Source organism: Dreissena polymorpha, chromosome 3 (assembly GCF_020536995.1).
Source record: "Dreissena polymorpha isolate Duluth1 chromosome 3, UMN_Dpol_1.0, whole genome shotgun sequence".
Lineage (NCBI taxonomy): Eukaryota > Metazoa > Mollusca > Bivalvia > Myida > Dreissenidae > Dreissena > Dreissena polymorpha.
Window position 1 is genome coordinate 89661334 of NC_068357.1, and position 9870 is coordinate 89671203.

The following is a 9870-nucleotide window of genomic DNA, read 5'->3' on the forward strand; positions in this document are numbered from 1 at the left end:
ATTCCTGAACTCGTTTAATAAAATATGGTATGATATTACAACTCGTGCCAGATCCTATATTTAAAAAGAAATTTAGACCTTAATGTATCTGAATATATCTTATTTAAAATATTGAATACGTTCTACATGTCTTATGTTTGACAAATGAACATGACTCAGTATAAAATAATGAGTTCATCCCGATGGAACAGACCATGAAAGTCGCCACGTATATTTCGCGACCCTGAAAAGCGACAATCGCCAGCGCACATTGTTGAATAATTCAAAGAATGTGAATGAAATGCAATCCTGTCAAGGGAAATGAATAACGACTAGTAGAAATTAATTATTTTATTCACTCTAGCCATGACCGTTTAAGAGTCCTTGGGGGCCGATCGCTTCCCGCATTTGTATGAGCGAAGTCCTGCGAAAAACTTTAGCTATGTGGTCATTTGCCTCTAATGATTGTGTTTTATAATTCACGAACATACAATACAACGTTCATTTCTTCTATATTGCACGGATTCACTTAAACTGTGGAACAACTTTCAAATAATTTAGGGCCTTCTTAATTGTATGTCATACACCCATGCGCGTTCTCAAATTAAAACATTTTTTGCATTTTCTTGGTGAACTCTTATTGTGTTCCTATGTACAGCTCTAATTATGTTTCCTCTCTAAATATAGGATCAAAAACAATATAATGTGTATGTTTAAATTTTAGAATAAACAATTTCCATATTAAACTATTATGACATATATATTGAGCCTTAAGAAAGGCTTTACCGTATAAACTTAATTGATTCCGCGAATATTTTTTACATCAGAGTCATAAATGTTAACCAACACAAGAGCAAGTTTCACAAAGTTGATATTAACCTTTTACAATGAAATTTATTTATATAAAATCATAAATAAAAATTATATAAAGCGACAGAAAATACGTATGTTTTGTATTATGTTTCATTTTGATATTACTTTCCCAAATTAATCTTACCAAGCCATGGACTTGACAATTTGGTGATATATATGCACTTCGTTCTTTTGTAAGTTTGTGTTGTTCCTTTTGATAAATGCAATACATCCGCAGACGAGATATACGATTCAGAAGGCATTTTCAGCGAAACATAACTGTTCACGACATGATATATATTGTCAGCCTGATGTCACTCTAAACCTTGACAACAATTATGAGGATTAGTTTGCAAGGTGAATCTATATAGCATTTACAATTGGAATGTTACCCCGCAAAGAAAGTCACCATGGCAGGTCACATGGTTTCTTAGACCTCATGCGGTTGGCCTTTGTGTCAGCCATCTTGTTTGGCGACGATCTCCCGAAGTTTGGGACAACAGCTCGTGCATTTTGGGTGTTAAAAGCGCATGTAATATTGCATTAAGCGAGATATAAAGCCTGTCACAAGTGTCATATTGTTCGGCTCGGTTTAATTTATCACTGAGACTTCTGTTACGGTTATTATATAAATATCAAGGTTGCTCATCTTCATTGATTACCTTACGAAGAATAATTTATCATAGTGAAACGTTAGTTGCCTTTCACAGCGGTACAATCGACGACCAGGCACTCATTGCTTATCTGTCCAGTATATTTTACGGCACAACTCAAACATAGACAAACCCGTTAGTCGATAGACGGATTAAATATAAACGACTACGATGAAGTCTTTAAGCGATTAAATATTTTTGAATTGGAAATTCGGATAAAACGATCCGGAAACCAAGCGGACAAATATTGATCCAGACTCGTATCATGGCTTCACAGAAGATCAAAATGTGTTTTAGATTTGTTAATCTTTTCTAGATCCCTCGAAGATTTGAGGGATCATGTATAAATACAATCCCCCTCTGCGTTGGGTTTACATAAAATAGTAACCTAGGTGGGTGAGAAGTATTTTCCCAATTTCGCAACGGTCCCCGTTACGCCGAAGAACCACTGGGACATGAGAATACAACGCCGTAGGCATTAGTGATTGGATGCATTGTTTATATCCGTCCATCAACACCTAACGTGATCTCATTTTAGTTAAACTGCATATATATATATATATATATATATATATATATATATATATATATATATATATATATATATATATATATATATATATATATAATCAATGTGTGCTTATCTCTTTTTCCATTATCAAATGTTGCGTATGCGTCGAATTATACACAGCCAAAGATCAAGTATTTATATACATGATCAGAATGACTAAAAGCAACATTTTGTTTTATTTTAATTTACGAGTTGATTTTTTTTATCAAAATGTATATCATGAGCGCAACAATAAGGTAATGTTCGATAAATGTAACCTCCATACAAACAAACATAATCAGCAAAAGGATGTCCGGCATTTGTTTCCAGGTAATGATGGTCCAAACAGGATGCTTTATGATCAGTCGATGAAGAATCAGATGCGCGAATGAATTGATGTACATGTATTATATTACGATTTAGAAAACCTTGATTTGAAATGGCCCTATTCGTTTGCAACAGAAGCAAAAATAATTAATTGTAATGTAATTATTCTTTTCTACCGGATTTGTTAGAGCCCTTGCTAAAATGGCGATATTTATCCAGGAAGTTTGAAAATTTAGAATTACGATGTCAACATTCATATAATCTAAATAAATAGAACACCCAAAATTGTAATGCAATATTCGCAACAGCTAGTTACTTGTGTATTAGGGCATTGATTGGCACAGCGTTGGAATATAGTTAATTAACGTGATGTTGACTATATTTTTCACTCAATACACAATGTGAAAATATTATGAGAAAACGTGTTGTTTCCCAGCGAACATGCGGAATGTTTGCTTGTTTTCTTTCATAAAAAATATACATGTTTTTGTATCTTCTTTATTGTTTTTAAATTTTATTTCTACATGAAAAATACGAGCCAATAATATAACACTGATAGTTAAAATAGTTATTTTTAGACATGGAAGACAGTAGTAACGAGCGTGCGCTAATAAAAACAAAGAAAGACCAAGTACTCGAGTTCTATTAACATCGGAAATAAAGAGTTTCAGGTTAAAAAGTACAATAAGAGAAAGAAAAAAAGTAATCCACCTTTGATCGAACCACTGACCCCTGGAGCAAAAGAATATTGCTTAAACCGCTCGGCCATCCGCGCTGACATAGTTGTAGTTAGTTATTTATACGTTATATGCAATCTTCGTATTGTCCCAAAATATAACGATATCAACAGGCCTTTTCATATTACACAATAATATTTAGGTCTTTAAATCGACAAAAGATGCATACAGTGGATATTTTAGAGCACGTCTGGTGTTCAGTATTACTGTTTCATTGCAAAAAAAAAAAACAACAATATGCACAACGAAAATGTGCAAATCTTTTTTTATTTAATTTATCAAACCGTGAAAAGGAAGAAAGGAATGCATTTCTTTGTTATTTCAAAAATGCCTCATCCATTTATGTTGCATAATTTCATTCATGTCATTTCAGTTTCTCGCATTTTCTTTCAATAACAAAAGACAGTTCCACTCATCAGGCAAGCAAGTCGCTTTTATAGGTATCTAAGTAGATTCTATAATACACAAATACAAACGAAAGATAAAATAAAATCACGTTATTTTAATCAAACATCGCACGTTTTAATCAGGCGCGACAATATTTGGATTGAATGCATTTTGGGGGTTATGGCCTCCATTCTATCAACGAAATTGCCGTTTCTTAAACTTTCACCCATGCAAACCCCACAGAGCATCGTTTCCAGCGACTTTAATACACTCTGTCAATCAAAAACAAAACTAGAATTTAAAAGGATTTTTGCGGCATAACGGGTTTACTCACAAGACTCTGGTCTGATGATTGCCGGAGAAATATATCCATTTTCTCGGCTTTCGTCCTAGTCAACATTGCTCTTAGCGGCGATATGTTTGTTTGATTGTTTGAGACTCGTGCTAATTGACGCCACGTGCTTTGGTTTGGAATAAAACAAGCTTCTTGTTCACAATTAAAAAATGTTATATAATTTTCTCCGTTACTCGGTGGTCATTCTCATACCATCATTCACAAAAAACGAATATATGTTTTGATTTATTTGTTGTTTTTCGCGTGGGTATATTGTAAATCAATTTCTTTGTTGGTTTCATAATGTATTGCGGTAAATATTTTTTTTTAATTTACTCATTTTTGTTGGCGTGTTGATGTCATTTTAATGTCCATTTCTGAAGGCATCTAATTGTAAATATATGCTAGTATCATTTTAGTTGCAGTAATCACTTTACACTTCTGACACATCCCAGACATTGTGCCACGATCGATCACAATAAACTCGCGCGCTTTATTTACACATTCTGCTAGCAAAAGCTTGATGTGATTTTAATTTGACAATTACGAGTGTATCATGTTTGGAAATGGTTTGCATACGAGTGTCCGAACCGTGGTCATTCTCCGAAATGTCAGCGAGATGCCATGTGGTATTGAAAGCGTCAGTGCGATATGGTTACTCGTTAACACCTAGGCGCTTTTAAAGCGTTAAACGTCTGCGAATTATCTGTCATGGTGTCCATACGTCATGTCATTCAGAAATGGGGTCGATGATTTTGTTATCGGAGTAAGATTAGCGTAAATTTCTGTATCTGTGTTTGACATGGAAACAACTCTTATTATTTACTACTTTAGTGCTGAGTGCCATATGCGTTCGGGTAATATGTTACTGGAAATGCCAAGCTGGAATTATTTTAATGGCGTGAAAGTTATTTTTTATGCATGCGAATGCAGCTAATTTGTTTAAAAATATAAATATATTTTCAAATTTAATATGCGTTATTAAATTGCCCCGTACCATATGCACATTTTGTTATTAGCATTATATTTTTTTGAAAAAAAAAAACACGCACTTTTTTTCACCGGTGCCTTATTTATGTTATGTTAACAGCACCACGTATAGCGCATTGAAGAGACAAAAATCGTGTATGATAAAAAATTCTTCACATTTTTTGACTGGTTATATGAAAAAAAATTTTTTGGTACATCCGTACACAAAAAAAACAACAGCTGACGTATGTGATTTTTTAAGCAATTAAAATGTCAAAACGAAAATAGAAACAAAAGCACAATTTTCTAGTTTCTGAGGAGACGGAACGTGGGCCTACGTCGTCGTGCAATATAGATATTTTAAAATAACATAAGAAACTAACGTCTGATTAACGTAAGTTGTGCGCGCGTAATTGCGGGCTATGAACTCATTACGACTTAAAACGCAATTAAATTCAAGCGTTACGATGAATCATTTTGTATTCACTCGGTAATTAAGAATCTCCAAGTCCCTTAATTGCTACAAAACAACGGTTCTCTGTATCCTGAATTTGCTGAACCCGCGCCGTAACAGTTCAGCGTCAACGCAGCGTAACGCTAAAAAACGTTAATAAACCGACGTCTTTTGTTTTATACCGCTTTATTTTGGCCGAATGTCGTAAAACAAAGGTAAATCGCCTTGGGGACATTTTATATTCACCATTAAACCGCGAGAGTGAGGATTTAGGAGTGACAGATATATACATTTTGTGGACAAAATGGTTGAGACGTCAACGTATGATGGATTGTATCGCGTACGTTAACAAAGAACACCTGTATATTACCGTGTTCGTTCAGGAGCTACGTTGATTTTCACCACCGCTTGAATAAAGAGTACAATAAACCGCGTTATTAGTTTAAATTTTACCAAATGGTCGAGTTGTTGCGTTTTTTCGGCCTAAGCGAGATAACTCGTACACGAACTACGCTCTCCATATTGTGATGGTGAATTCGTCAATCTATTTATTATTAACACAAAAATCTAAAAAAAGAGCTTTTACCCCTTATTATAATTACATAAAAAAGATGTATGTTCAAGCAATAATGTTTTTGTGTTTAGTAAATTGCGTGTGTTGTTTTAATTTATAATTCATAATAACATGGGAAAGGATGTACATGTGTATATAAACACAAATGTTTGGCTCCACCGACAAAGCCAAAACTAGGGTAGGTGCGGTCGGCTTATTTTTTTCAAATTTTACTTTGTTTACCACACACAGATTATATAGTTTAAACCTATTTAATTTAGCTCGATTGCATCGAAAGCCTCAGGCTAATAGATGCGCTCTCGAGTCCGTTTCCTGGGCCTATAACCAGTACTTGGTGTCTATGGGGAAGATCTAGAGAACGTTCCTCTAGTGGGAATCGAACTCCCGATCGCTAGGCGGACACCATATCCATTACGCCACGGCAAACTTCATAAGTAATTTCCCACTTGAATTCGGAGATTACTTGACAGATATCTTCCAAATCTCAATTAAATATTCTTTCTTTATTTAAAATATTACTTCTGCAAATATCATCGCATTTACACAAAATGATGGAAAACTCAACCCGACATACCAAACTGTTGGTTCGCCACAAAAAATAGTTTCGGTCGGTTTAGTAGAAACAAATACCATTTTGACGCCTACTTGATTGTTTTGCAAATTTGTATAACATTTTTTTTATCTAATTATGTTAAACTTATTTAAAAATATATACGAAAATTGTATAATGTGTGTGATTACATAGAAAAAAACTATTACATGTTCATATTTTATTTTGTTTGTAAAGTAGAATTGTTTTGACTTTGTCTTTTTTACTAGCGATATACGCGCATGTTATACTGCTAAAATAATTATTGCTCATTAGCCAGACAAAGTATCAAAATTTTCGACGAATATCACATCGCAGTTGATTGAAACAAGCCGTTTTGCTATCGGAACATTTAAGAAAAACGAGGGTTTTCTCTTTAATTAACTGATGAAAGTGCATATGGTTACAATCACATGAACTGATAAAATCTTTGAAGACAAACTCTTACACGTCGCCTTTGAACTAGTTTTTCTTGTGTAATTTACTTCCCTCGAGAGAAGATAATGAGCTTATAAGAAAACTCCAAACTTTCTTTGTACACCCGGCAAATGTCGAAAAATCTAAATGCATAAAACGTTCGAAAACGTTAATTGACAACTCAAAAGTGAACTCGTTTTAATAACAACTAAGCGCCCTATAGTATTCGGTCAGCTTTAATGAAATTCATCTTGTTTGATGTTCAAATCGTTGAGCTTATCTGATGAGATAAATCACATTTATTAGTATCCGCCATCCACCCGCAATTCAATGAGCAAGACGGCATGTTATTCGCCAAGGACGCGATGAAATACCCCGACACGTTCTGCAGCCCGTGCCACCGTGACCGACGGACTATGCACTGTTCTCGCGATTCTGACAAGGCTTATAAACGCACGACACCACACACTGTCCAAATCATTGTCGACAATCAAAAGCATATGAGTGATCAGCCTCAAGCTCTCACGTCTAATCAATCGGCGACACTTAACATATCGACGTAAATTAATAATCGCGTTCTACGTCAACAAGGCGTTCTGTTCGTGTAAACAGTCGTGCAAAGACAATAGCGCACTCGCGCATGCTTCAAGTGTATATTACGTAACGGTATTATTATTAAACAACAAAACATGAAAATTGCGAATGATTAACATCATTGCATTCATGGCGCTTTGACAACTTTATTTTAATAATTGGTCGCTATTGAAACGTATTGAAATGCACATACCTTAAAAGTCTCTGAGACTGATTGTCGTTTTTCCTCGGAAGATGGATGAAGTCTTGAATATATCCGTATTTTGAATCAGTCTACAAGAGAAAAGTTAAAATTTAGCAATGTGTCAAAGCTGTGGCTGTCACAGCGCTGGCAAAGCTGTCAAAGTAAACCTCGGCTAGTTTACGACATTCACAATGCTATCTGATGGATTCTGTCAAGGTTTACCGTTCTTCCTTCACATAATGTATCTGTCTATGTGATATCGGTAGTACGGTGGGCAGGGCTTAGTGCCTTATCAATATTCATGAGTTGGTATCGTATCGATAGAGCGCTGTTTTGTCTTTACAGCAGTTGCTTTTTTAAGATTTTGTGTTTTTCGCAAAGCTGCTGAGGCGAATTAGGGTCAGCGTCGAAACAACAGAGTATGTACAATTAGTGACGGAGAAATACATCAACATAAACGGAAAGAACTAGAAGTGTTTATTACAACGGTTTTGCGTTTGCTTCCTCGTTTTCTAATGGCATCAGACTCGTCGACGTATCATTAGAAAGAAGGAAAAATTTCTAGAATTTTAGAACCTGTTTTCTTATTAAGGTAAAAAGACGGCATACTTCGGGAGGCAAACATAATTATCTTTCTCAGAAAAATATAGTCCCATGTCTATTCGGAGTATTTTCTTATTAGTCTGGCAGCACGCCGCCTCTGTTGTGAATTTTATAACGAAATGAAACTGTTTCTTTAAATCGTAAAGCGGAGAAGATAGCGTTCAAAGCTCGAAAAACGAACCAAGTTTGCGTGATTCCATTTGGTCATAAAATTACAAGACACCACTGATGATATAAATTCGCGAATGGTGTGTTATAAAACCCTCCGATCGATTAGAAACGCGCGTATTATATCATAACGGGGATATTATTTCTGGATTCTCGAAACAGAGACATTATACCGGATATTGATCCAGTTTTAATGCAGGATATGTTTCGTCTGCCATCATGCAACCATTATTTCTCTATTTAAGAAGGAACCGCTGTAAAGGAACAGTACCATTCCATTCAAAACCATAGAAGACTAAAGAAAAACCATAACATTTTACATGCAGATAAAGTTGAAAATAGAATTAGATTTAGTTTGTACAGAAAAAAATACTACATATTTTTTATTGATTAAGATCAAACAATTTGCCTGAATGAAAACAAAAAACTCTCTTTTGACGCGTGGCCATTTTTTTTTTGTTAAAAACAATAACGTCTATTTTTATTTCAAAATTAATTTTTTCCACAAGTTATAAATTTTGAATATACTAGTTTGTATAAACTACTTATTAAACTGATTTTCGTATTTGTGTCGACACTAGAAAGGAAACGTTACATTAAACTTGGTTCAAGTGAATAACGTATAAACCAAATCGCCACTTATTTTTCATTTGATACAATTAATATTGTATTACATTGCTTTACATTGAGGTTATCATCTTGTAATTGCATTAGAAGTTCATTAATAATCACACAATATATTTTAATACCCCCCCCCCCCCCGCCCAACACACGAATCTAGAACAAATATAAAATACACAACACATTGACCAGGTTGTGTTTGCGAAAATGTGCAATATTAAATTGTGTGAATTTCGACAAAAACTGTAAAACAATACAACACATTCGTTTCTCAAATCTTTAGTATACACCCACGCGGTTAGTTCGAAAATAAAAACAACAAAAATTACAACATTTTCAAAATGAGTTGGTTTATCTGAAAAAAGTTCTTAACTGCAATCTAAATCATTTTAAGCTAGCTTGCCATATTTATTTGTAATTGTTTACTAGTATAGGTTACTTAAAATGCATAGATGATGCAAATTATTTTCGTAAACATAAATTTTACTCTTTTGTTTTGTCAAGTGTTGCTCGTATTGAAACAAAAATAACAATTGTTGAGATTCAAGTTGTTTGTAAATTTACTTCCCAATTTAGAATTATTAATATTTAATTTTTAAACATGAAGTTAAATTGAATTTAGGTACAATCAGTTAAAGCCATTTAGAAATTAATTAGATTGCCCGGAAAACGCGCAGTTTTCTTATTTTAGAAAGTCCTTCGTAGACAACTGCCACAGTCGTTTGAGAAATAAATACGTTATTAAAGAAACTAAGCGACTCAAATTTCTACAATTATCTTGAAATAATTGGGGATTTTCTTCTAATTAACGACATACGCTGGTATAGCGATACGTCTGTGGTCCTCGTCATTTGCGAGTAATGACAATATGGTCGATG

At 34.2% G+C, this 9870-nt stretch overlaps 1 protein-coding gene across 1 annotated transcript in view; it reads right to left on the bottom strand.

Annotated features, from left to right (window-relative positions):
- LOC127875197 (homeobox protein Meis1-like) overlaps positions 1 to 7822 on the bottom strand; it is a 135173-nt gene extending 127351 nt beyond the window's left edge. Inside the window, exon 1 of the mRNA XM_052420052.1 lies at positions 7610 to 7822. The gene's annotated coding sequence lies outside the window, so the exon portion shown is untranslated. The remainder of the gene's footprint in view (positions 1 to 7609) is intronic.
- Between the last annotated feature and the right edge of the window lie 2048 nt (positions 7823 to 9870).